This window comes from Plectropomus leopardus, chromosome 1 (genome assembly GCF_008729295.1).
Source record: "Plectropomus leopardus isolate mb chromosome 1, YSFRI_Pleo_2.0, whole genome shotgun sequence".
NCBI lineage: Eukaryota > Metazoa > Chordata > Actinopteri > Perciformes > Serranidae > Plectropomus > Plectropomus leopardus.
In genome coordinates this window covers 19046451-19058885 of record NC_056463.1, presented here as the reverse complement: position 1 = coordinate 19058885, position 12435 = coordinate 19046451, and the positions used below count along the sequence as shown (strand labels likewise).

Below are 12435 nucleotides of genomic sequence, written 5' to 3'. Positions count from 1 at the left end.
ATTTTTATATTGCCTCTTTGATTTTATCTGATATCTTATTCTATTTAAAGTTACAATTTTGTGTCCTACCCACTGACCTTTCTCTGCCATCTTATTTTGTTGAACTTGTAGCATTTCCAACAATGTTAGCAAGGTGTGTTATTCTGATGCACTGTAAGAGCCCTTGCCCGCTTCTCATACTTGCTGGATAAAGGATGTTAAATTAAACTCTCTTCGTGGCTCCAACATTAAAATTTTCTAAAATCTGTCTACCTTTCTTAGAGTATGTCAGGTCCCTTCAACTGGATGCTGTCCAAACTAACTGAGAACCCCCCCGTATTACACTAACATTTTGCACTTTGAGGTCAAATCTTGTTTTCTCTCATGTCTGTAGCACACATTATGTTTAGTATGTTACTGTCTTTAAAGTGTCTTGTATATTTGGATGTAGTTCTGTGCTTGCTTGGTTATTTTTTCCCCTTTTGTTTCTTTTTTGTCTCTTATTTTTGGTATTTATTTATATAATTTATTGTCATGTTGTTGCTGATTTATTTATTTTTGTCTCAGTATATATATATATATATATATATATATATTATATATATATATTCCTATAGCTACAGATGTTCTCTTAGTTAATTACAAATATTCATGCCCAGTTTTTTGTATTGTGCTCATTGTGTCGAAAACTTCATAAATAAATCATACACTAAAAAAAGTTACTATTTTTATTCTTCCTCCATATTAATTGTTTTGCACCAAAACACCAGGTCAAATCCTTTGTATGTGTAAATGCACGCAATAAAACCCCGATTCTAGAAAAATAAGAACACATTGGTGAATCCCCAAGATCAATTGGTACGAACAGAAAAACGAAAAAAAAAATGGATACAAACAAAAACAAGAGAAAATTTGCCCGTGTATTAGCCAATTTCGTGCATGAGGCCTAATTTCTATCCACATCTCCGAATTTCCGATGCTGTAAAATCTGAGCCTGGCGGTGTCCCTGAAGGCGTCAGTTCTCGGGATGTTTTGTACCCTCCCTGTCCCTCCTGCTGCTGCCCGCTGCCCAGGCTGGCTGCTGGGCTCGGGATGACGCCACCTCTCGCTCCGCCCCGGCGCAAACTCGCTCTTTGCGTTCATTTCATTCCTCTTCTCATTCCGAGCATTCTTCGCATCTCTGTCAGTGCGCGAAGCGATTCACCTACACCTTCCTGGCTGGCCCAGAAACACCAGAATAACTTGACATAGTAAAAAAAAATACCCCGTAACATCCCATTACTCAAAAAAGGGACATTTTTATATGAGATATCAATAACGAGGTAAGTTTCGATGGTAGTTGCAGGTATCCAAACTGGTTGTAGACTTCTGTTCGTGAGGTGTTAGTTGACGTGTTTGGAAATATTGGACAGTTTATTTTTAAAAAAAATAAACGTCGGCTAATGTAGGTGTTTACTATTTATCCCATGGCGTGAAGTAACGTTTAGTCGCCTGTTTCCACCGCGGAGATAGATGGCCGATTCTGGTCGCTGTTTGCAACAGGGTGCTCACTTTGAACACTCACTGTTGTAGCCTATGGCTTTGACATAGCAGCGAAAATCTTTGACATTTTTCACATTTTTTGAAAAGAAGCCCGATCATACGCCCCTGTAAAGAGCCCCAGAGGCCGTTTTGTCCTGTTTCGGATCCCCATAAAGTCCCAGCGGGATTCGGGATGAAGTAAAAAATAATATATACCGCACGAATAACGATTTTTTTGGACAAGATGACGATTGAAAACGTTGCTGTTTTCCTCTCTGTAGTTGGCTCAGCCGGGAGTTGTTGGGAGATTTCACCGGAGCATTTTCGGACCACCTCGAAGAAGAAAGCACGGTGGAGAGAGACTTGTTGCTTCAACACGTTTTGACGGCGCTTTAAAAAAAAAAAATCGCCATCGAAGTTTTGTGTAAGTACATTTTTTATGTTTGTTTGTTAGCGCTCTCAGCAGTGTGTGTGCTCCATGTTGTTGCTGTAACTCTGGAGGGATACTCTGTGTCCTTAACAAAAACAATGTTGTAAATTGTTTTATTTTAAGCATGTTTTGTGTTAGTTTGGTGGTTTAAAATAATATAAAAACACCCTGCTGAAAATAGAAGTCTTTGATTATGTTTAAGTAGGAAATGTAGCATTAATTCGTGTTTTTGCAGCTTTTATTTGGGGTTTCCCTCATTGTTTTCCCGTTCCTTCCTCTACTTTGGGAAATGCCTGCTCAGCTAAAACTCCCTCCAACTCTATGCCAGCTGTGCATGTCACAAAGTCTCACTCCTTACAGTGATATCATCCCAATAACTTTTTTTCTGGACTTTGGGAAAATTACACACACTCTTGTGCAAAGGCAGGGATGAGGATGAGGCGAAAAGCTTTCATTTGCAACAGAAAAGTTAGCTTAAAAAAGTGGGTGTACACCCTGTTGCAGCAAACACTGAAGGATCTTGTCTTTGTGCCAGACTTCGGTTCGTCTCCACTTGTTTTTACCCCTGACACTTACTGGATATGCTGCTTTAAATTTGGTTTGCTTTGAACAAACAGCCCAGTCAGGTCATGAGGCTCCAGTTTAAACAGCTCAGATATGCTGCTGTGATTCAATCAAGGTGTCTTTCATTAATTTAGCTGAGAATTATGATTTAACCCCATCCACTCTCTTGTGAGCTCTCCAGTCATGCTTTTTTCCTTTTTTTTTTTTTTAAAAAAAAGGAATATCTCAGTCAGCTGCACTGATCTTGACATGTCATGGCTTCAGTCGTGTTCAGGAAAATAATACGATTGTGAAAGTAACAGTTAAGTAATGGGGTGAAAGAAAACCTGCACAAGTTTGAACAGAATCCACTTTCTGTCCCTACTACTACTACAACAAGTTTTTGGCTGCAGCAAACACAGCCTCCCACCTCTTTTTGTTTTTAAGCAGCTGGTTATGGCGAATACACAAGCTCTCTGCTCTTACAGTGTGAAACATGCTTTTTCTGACAGTTAACGGCTATTAATAATTTTATTAAACTTATAAGCCAAGTACAACCTGGAAAAGATGCAACATTTTTTATTTAATTAAAGTGAAAGGGCTCATATCATTTCCAGGAAACAGACTGAATTGCAGTGAGGCGTAACCCCAGACATGTCACAGTGTAAATCTGCTTGCCTGGAAGGGAAAAAAAAATTAGGGGTAGAAATAGATGCTTTGTTTTCAGCTTATGCAACCAGTGGACCTGTTGGATGGAAGCCTGCATAACATTTGTGCAAGAATAGGATGTTGTCTTTGTTTGACTGAATGAGACTTTACCCTTGAAAGAAGGAGTTACTAAACTCCCTCTGCTTTTTGACGGAGCATAATGCAGGGCATTAAGCATAACCTGCAGTTTGTTAGAGAGAATATGTTCACAGCTATGATGACACGGAGCCTGTGCCTTTCTCTATGTTATGATTAGTCTTTAAATAGTTTGGAATTAGTCATGAGCAAAAAATAACATCAGGTGACATTTTAGCAGATACTGAATGTGGATATATTGTGTCATAGGCTGCACTGGTGAGGAGTAACTTTAATGCATTGTTTGTTCAGGTTTTGCCGCCGTGTTGAGGTCTGAGGACAGAGCTATAGAGAGTGTAGTATACCTGTTGTGAGGTGTGGACAGAATAATCTGCTTGTGTGAGGCACAAAATGAACTGGGGCAAAGTGAGACTCTTATTTTCTTTCAGTTATCCATACTGAATACTGTTTGAGGATTGTTGACTTTTAGAAAAACATATTTTGGTCAAACATTTGTCCAGTATCTTAGCTCATTTTCTGCTTTACATGGCAAATATCAATTCTTGCTTGTGTTTGTCCTGTGAGCATCAGTCACATCAGTCTCCTTAACGTATACATTCTCATAAATTAAAAATTATCTAAAGCTCTTACCATGCTTGTGCAATAACTCATAATTACATTGTATTTACATGCAATAGTGACACAATGTGACCGGTATGACACTCAGATATACTGCTAGTGTATACTAGTGCAGTTTAGGGATGAAGCCAGAAGCCTGTTTGAAACTAGGGTTGCAACAGAATGAAATTTTCAAGGTACGATAGCCATCTCAGAAAATATCACTGTTGCGGTATAAAACAATCTTATTATCAATTATAAGGACTTTTAAATGGTCAAACAAAGACTTTGTTATAATTGAAACTTTAAACCAGTTGTTCTTAATAGAAGTATGTGTAAAAAAAAAATCTCCCCCCTTTTTTTTGGTTGTACTCTTTTTCAACGCAGTCGATAAGCAGATGGTGTGATAACTGTCTGTGTTCAAACCACGGTATACCTTCAAATCATTACAGTGCTACAACCCTGTTTGCAACATATAACCACAGTTAACCTGGACTGACAATCAAACACAGACACTCCCAATGAGGTTCAAATCTCAGAACAACACTGAAGAAGGAATCTCAACTATCCCTTTAGCCCCTAAAATGATCATCATTATCTTAATTTTTAGAATAACCCCAAATGGTCCCTGGCTGTTTTTAATTATAGCACATTAAGAGATGCAGTCTGTGTGCGAGAGTCATAACTGGCTGCTGCAGAGAAGCACCTGTGTCGTCCGTGCTCCATGCAACAGGTGCCCTAGAGCAGTGATGTATTTATTCTCTCACAATGGCATCTCAATAAAACAGCATTTTAATTTCAGAAGTATTAGTTTAAGACTGATTATCTTTTTGGTCCTCTTGCAGTTCTAATGTGAACAGAGGTTGAGCTAACATTGAAATGTCTACATTTTATACAAGTCTTAAAATTTAAATTCCATTTGAGATAATTCCTAAATGACAGTTATCAATGAATTCGACACACTTTAATAGTGATCAGTCTTATTATAACTTTTAGCAGCCTTTTAGTATTTACTCCTGTTTGGGTGCGCAGATGAGTAGATGTCTTATTTCTCCATGTTGGGTTTTGGTTTGTTGATTGCATCTTTGTTAACACATAATTAGTTGTTGACAAGATGTTTTCATGTCTCAAATTATACTTTGTTATTGTCAACAGTTCTCAGCTTTAGTAGTTCTCAGCTTTTACATTTGGGTTGCATCTCATGCTGTACATGTATGAAGAGGATATTGATTTTTTTGGAAATAAAGCGTTCACCTGATTGAAAATAGTAACATACGGACAACAAAGCATGCTTTCTATCTGTAGTAAGGGGCCTGTGAAATTCCTCATGGGAATTTCAATGCATCGTGTGCCCCACATTTTAATTGAAATGATAATACACAGTATTTATTTTTTTGTTGCTGTAAATATTCCATTTAGAAAAAGATCAGTGATTGAATCTGGACACAAAGTCATTAATTGTGTAATTAGATGTGGTGCGTGGCAGGGGTAGAGTCACATCAAAACATCAGTGTTCTCTGCGGTCAAAGCACGCCGCTTTAAAAAGAGGACACTCCTGCAGGCTTCCAGACCGTGTGTGCCCTGAGGTAAACCCTGGTCTAGAAAGGGAATTTTAGAGTATGCGCTGCTGCTCAGCAGTTTGAGCAGGGCCCACTGAGGCCAGTGGAGAGTGCCACCAAAAAGGAAAAGCTGGCTCAAAGCCACTGACGTCATCTTAGTAAATCTGCTTCAGTACTGCAGCCATAAAATGACTGCCAGCTACCGAATGCACTTTGGCCCTGTCAACCACCTTAGTGAGTGCAACAGTTTTTTTTTTCTCTTTGTGCATACTTACAGAAAACAGACTGTGTTTACTTTCATTTTGCTGGAGTTGTAGCCGATTTTTCCTATTCATTCAAAAGGAACAAGTCGTGTTGGAGCCTTTCTAGTTTTATGTAAAGCATCAAATGATTGAGCGTCTCTGACCCCTTTGAAGGCTTACCACTTTAATATTACAGCCTTGTAATTTTTGCCATATGGCAATCATTTAGACAACGTAATGTCTTAACCACTCATTATCAACATGCTGTTCCTCAGAAGTTATTAAGAAGCTGGGGACATGTATTTATTTATTTTTTTACCTATTTGGAGTAAAAATACAAATAAATGAGCTGCCTCATGATCACACGCAGATGAAAAGCAATATATACCCCATTAATCATTAGATGAGTCAGTTTTCTAAAACCACTATAAACATTTTGAGTTCTTAACCACAATGAAAGCAGGAAATCTCTGCTTCAACAACTTCCTTTCTCAGTGCTGGCCATAGTGGTGTTCAGCTTTCCACTAGTGAAAGGAAACCCATGGAACAAAGGCGCTCAGTCACTTCATTTACTGAAACTGTGTATAATTTGTGGCTTGTATTCAAATGTGGGTTATTTAGTCTCTCTGGCACTGTGTTCCCCAGTCGTTGCATGTAATAAATTTCCACAAGACCTTTCATCAATGGTCGCTGTATTGTTATCATGGCTGACACAGATCAGGCAGGCTCTCTCTCTGCCCTGAAGGTGCCCTGGATTCAGTGGAGGCACAGATAGACTGGAGGGTAAGCCTCCAACATTAATATGCAGGCTGTGCCCGGTAAATTAGTTTGGAATCCGAGCCGGGACACAGCAATGGAGAGCTGTATTGTCCAAACTTTTTCTTTCGCTGTTTAGTCTGTTTAATGGACCCAAATAGACATTTTCAACAAGGAGTCTTGTTGGTTTCTAATTACATCAACAGAGGTTCGCTGTTCTGTCAACAAACATCTTCATTACCCAATGTTTATTTACACAATTTTTTGATCAAATTAAAAAAAGAAAAGTTGATGAAATTCTATATTTTTGCTATTGTCAACAAAAAGCTTGAAGAGAACAAAACTAAAGGCACTTCAATCCATGTGTCATATATCCCTTTTCCACAAAAAAATAGCACGTCTACAGGTTATTTAATGCTGGAAAACCTGTTAAAAATTGGAAATAGTCTGCTTTCTCATTGCCAGTCAGATAGACAAGTATGCCTTTTTTTCTGGTGTTTTATGTTTGACGTCACAGTGGGACTGAAACATGTTATTAAACAGTAGAAAGCAGCACAGAGGCCAGTAAAAATGCTATGGTGGTTACTTCTTCTTTGTAAATATATCTCTTACTTAATTTAGTACCTCTCTCAGACTCAGTGCTGAATTGATTTGGAAGGATGCTCAAGGCCTACTTGGACGGAGATGGATGGTATTTTGTGGCAGTCGGTCATTGCAATGCGTCAGCAAATGGGCTGAAATTATTATATCAACCCGAATGTCATATTTCCATCCCTACCAGTCGAAGCAAATTGAGGCTGAAGCTGAGAAGTACCCGTGAATACTGCAGGGTCATTTGTCCGGGGAATGAATGCTGCTTGTTACCTTTACCTTTAAATATGAAAGCCAGATGGTAGCAGGTGTTGTTGGCTTTTTGTGCAGTGGAAAAGGGGCTAAAGTTTCTGACTTCCTGTCTGTGGCACTCAGTCCATTTGATCCGACCAAAGATGTAAATCTTTAGGTCACAAATATATTTTTTTCATTTTTTAAAAAGGATAATTAATTTTTTTGAACCACTGGGCACTGTGGTTTATAGCAAACGTTCTTCAAACAGGAGTGAAAAGAGCATTTGTTGGGGACTATTTTCAGTGGCAAATTAATACACATTACACATTAATACACATTCATGTGAGCACACATGGTGCTCGCATGAATGTTTAAGTCAAAACTACAGTGCCCATGTTCAAAGTTATTAAAGGAACATGTCACCAATATGTTTTTAACAGAGTTTTATAGCACTGAGGTGTAAGTATTATCAGGCTGTGGCTACACAAACAATATAGTCACGTAGTGTGAATACTCATTGTTGATTGATTTTGGTCTTGGATTTGTTGACGATATGAATAGAGCCAGACTTTTTTCTTAAAACAGTATTAAATGATCTTCATGTTACAGTTTCAAGCTTCCAATTGCTCAGATGTGTTGATTTTTATTTATATATATATATATATATATATATATATATATATATATATATATGTATTTTTTTTTAAATTTGTTTTGGTCCCTGATGGACGAATATTCCAGGAAACATGTCTTATGTTAGATGTTCAGTCATTTCTATAAACAAATATTTTCACATGTATGCAGAATCAGGAGTACACATTGCAAGTTTTTACTATCAAAATTGTTCCTACTTACATTTTTCGTCCTAGCAATATGACCAATCACATTGCCTGCAGGTAAACAGTCTGTGTAGATAGTAAAGAGGCAGAACACATTGGCCGAAAATGACATCTCTCATGATTTAGCATCTAGTTTGCATTTTTCGAATTTATCTGGATTTGGTTGCAGATATTTTTTTTATAGAGTCAGTTGAAATGTTGTCGGGAGCTGTTTCAAGTTGCTAATCGCACTGTAGACAATGGTCGATGCACACATCTGGGCCCATATGTCCTCTGGCTATGTTTGATACCACGAAATATTGGCAGTTGCCTGGCTTTATCTTTATCAGACGATCGCCAAAGGATTACAAGATTGTTTCTTCAGATTTGGTTACGCTGGGACTGCACATAGTGCCTTAGTATAGTGCCTAACTTAATAACTACCTGCTTAATATCTCAGCCTTGGATCTTTATTTTTCAGTACCCAGCAGATGAAAGCCCCCAAAAAATCCAATTATGGTAGACTTTACAAGTCAAGTTAACTTTACTGTTGGTGTTTGGTTTTCATGTGCATTGATCTCAAAATTGACTTGACTTAAATGAACTAGAGGATGTCAGAGAATCTAAAAGTAATTTGTATTTTTGTCAGTGTTGCAAAATCTTTGTATCCTCTCATTTGTGTTTCCGGAGTCTTCATACCACTGTTGAACCTGTTAAAGAGTTTTTTTTTAGGCAAAAGATTTTTAATTTAGCTTTAGCTTGGTATATTGTAGGTGTGTATTCATGAATGGTGAATGGCACAGCTTTAATACCTGTAAGTCTCAGGTTTTTGATTACTTTTTAGGAAGCCAAATTGATCTTCTTTCACTGCCAAACAATTGACATAGAAAACATTCAGGTATGTTTGTAACTGTGCATGGCCACAAAGTTTAAAAGGCAAAGAAGTAATTAATTTTATTACAGAATAGTTATAATGTGTGCAGACATAATTCATTTCCATCAGATTTTTGTATTCTGTGTTATCAGTTAATAGTAACACTTCCCATAGTTATTTTCAGAATACTTGCTAAAAAGTTCAAAAGGGCACATAGTCTTTACTGACTACGCTAACAAAGAATTAGAATCACAGCTTTGTAGTATTTAAGTTAAACATGACAGATTTTTTTCCACTCAGCCATTTACGTACAAACAGATAACTGACAAAAAATGCTCAATTTCCAAAACTTAATATGTTTAGTATGAAAATAATAAATACCTTGACTTATTTGATATCATATCTCAAAATATATTCGCATGCACGGTCTTTCCCAAAATGCAGTCACCTTATACGTAATTGGTTGGTTATAAAAAAAAAACAACAAAACAAAACAAAAAAAACATTTGATCATTTGAGTCACATTTGATTTTGTCGCTTTCAGCTGTCTGCACAGCACCTCTCAGGAGGCTGTTTTATGACTGATGAGGCCAGTGTGATATGCAGGAGTTGCCAAGAGAAAAAAGACAGGAGAAGAAAAGATGGATGCGGAGAGAAAGAAAGAAGTATATAAGGGGATAAATGATGGCTAGAGAAGAAGAAGAAAAGAGATGAAAGTCGGTGTGAATTGGCAGAGCTAAATGCAAATGGTGGCCTTCATGCTCATCACTGTGATTTGTTTTTTCATGCCCATCCGCACGCGTCCTGAATGAGCCAGCGGCCAGCTCTCGGCCTGCTCTGCTCTCATAACTGTCAGGAGATCCTTTATCTGACGGACCTTTATTTACAGCTTTAATTTCCTGAGCTTTATGTGTTCCGCTCGCACTCCGCACCACGGTGACATGGGCGTATGCTGTCTGGAATGCACTGCAAATTTTTGATAGGCAAATGTCTTCTGAGCTTTCATTACATTTCATGTTTGAATGGTGAATTGTGTGGTTTTTTTTATACTGTGGCAGGATGTATCCTCAGAAGGAGAAATTTTTGTGTCTCCAATTTTCCCTCTGTTGTTCAGAGTGGAAGACCTTTAGCCGACATATCTGATGTTGTCCAGGTCGTGTTGTTGCTACCTGTTTCTCAGTCTGAGGCAGGTAGAGCAGGCTGCTTTGACAGAACCTGTAAATCAATCCTATTCTCTGGCAAACAAAGATTGATCCCACAGTGGCCTGATGGTTGCTGGGCGGTGGGATCCAGGCCTCAGATTTGAGTGGGATGATATCAGACAGATTCACGGCATCTCAGCCTGCAGGTTCAAAGAGGCATGAAATAAACACTAGGCCATTGCCAATAACAGAGGCGGCATAAGTAAGCTTTCTAGCCTCTCCAGTGGACCTGCGGAAATTGGTATTGAAAGCCTTGTTTATTCATTCATCTGCTCTCCAAACCTGTAGATTTATTCATGAAACCTAAAGGAAAAATCCAATACAAAATCAATAGTTTTGTCCTGACATTCTTGCGCATTTTGGTGACATACTTTAGTCTGTTTGGAAAGGTTTTCGACATAATTACAGTAATTAAATCCACCCCGTTATTTTTCTTGAAATGAAATTATGGCTGGTTAAGTGTGTCCTCCAAAAATTATTTTATTTTAATTAAAGGCTAGAAGTCATATTCACCTGTTTTGTTGATTTATTTTAAACAGCTGCTGCATGCCTCAACTCAGCCTTGTGTGATAAAGCTTTCCAAATAAATTAAATTCAAAGAGTATTTCCATAGATTTTTGATTAATTTTATTTTGCCCTGTAACTGCATCTCAAGGTCCTCAAAGACCTGCTGTCAAAGACTTCATTCCATAAACATGCTTTTCTTGAGGTAATTAATTTGTTTTAATGACCAAATCTAAATGGAATTTCAGTCTTTGCAAATGTTCATGGTTAATCAGAACTGAATATTTTTAATAATTATGTAAAGGCTGTGATTCGTCTTTACAGCAAGCTCAAAATGTTGAGTTTTGAAATCACATGGTAATTATAGTTTTACACACTGTGGCCTTAACTACTGTGGGCCATTATGGGGTGCACAAAAGTCATTCACAGAATCATTATTGCACCCTCTGAGATAACGGCACAAAAGCTCCACATGGAAAATTACATTTGAGACCTCTCATCTGCTATTTCATTACCTTGCTCTGTCTGATGGGTGAAATGGGTTCTCTTAATTTAAGAAGCTGGATTCCAGCTTGGTGAGTGGTTTATGTAATCTCACGGTAAGTGTAATTTCCCATAATGCCATGTCACAGCTACTACTCTGCTTAGCTGCTACATTCACTTATTGCATCTCCACTGTGCGTCTCACAAATAAGGCCATTTCTATGGTGTACATCCTGCAAAGACAGAAGTATGCAATTATGTGTAAGCCACAAGTGGATGACATTCATACTTTCTTTTGATGGACATAATTAGTCTGCAAATTCTAAGGCGCTAAGAGACACTTTTCATTGACAACCCCGCCACGGTGTGGCAACACCATGTTGCACTCGCAAAAACATCCAATTGATGTCAAGGGATGCAAAGAAACGAATTTGGATTATTTCAATGTTTGTATGAGGACAAGTGAACAACCCCCAATTTCATTTGACATGAGCAAATTTGGATAACCGGGTTAGCCCGTTAAATATTTAGATTAATATGTTAATATGTTGATTTTCTGTTTACTGATACTGGTATACAATAGCAAAAGTATGCACTTGCCATTTTCTGTGCACACATAAATAACCCTACCCCACATCCTTTTCCTCCTTCACTGCAAACACTCATTTCCGCCTCCGCATCCTACATCATCGTAATAATTTGACATTTTATAAACAACATTGTAGTTCGGACAGGGCAACTTTGAGGAACAAGAGTGAATTAATGAAAAAGGGCAGAATAATAATTGCAAAGATCTTCCAAACATCCACATACACCAGATAAGAACTAGTTCTACAGCACAGAATATAGTGGGTCACTTGCATTAGCATTCATTTGAACATCATCGTTGCATCAGCAGTACATAACCTTTTGTTGGAAAAGTTGCTAACAGTTTAAATTTTTATAATACAATTTCACAAGTAATGCTAAATCCTTCAGTTTATACACAAAGTTATGCATAAATGCTAAATTGTTGCACCCATCTTAGTCATGTTCATGGAAATGACTTGCACATAATTTGCAGCCACTTTCAGCTAAAGCTGAAGTTTGTTTCAGTTCAAACTGTGCACACTTTAATTCTTTGTAAATATATTCCCAAAATGTTAAAATAAGATACCAAGGCAATTTGTTTAATTCCACCATATTTGAATTCAAGAGTTCAAGTTTCCGAATTTTTATCTTACAATACTTAGTAATTGCAGGAAATCTATTTGGGTGGAAACATGCAGGGATTCTGGATGTCTTGAGGGATAAAGTAG

General features: G+C 37.7%; 1 protein-coding gene across 7 annotated transcripts in view; it reads left to right on the top strand.

The window, feature by feature from the left end:
• The first annotated feature begins 1126 nt into the window (after positions 1-1126).
• Positions 1127-12435, top strand: part of tead1b (TEA domain family member 1b) — a 66345-nt gene continuing 55036 nt past the window's right edge. For all 7 annotated transcript variants that reach the window (XM_042487994.1, XM_042487837.1, XM_042488068.1 and 4 more), the window contains exons 1-2: positions 1127-1301; positions 1782-1924. The gene's annotated coding sequence lies outside the window, so the exon portion shown is untranslated. The remainder of the gene's footprint in view (positions 1302-1781; positions 1925-12435) is intronic.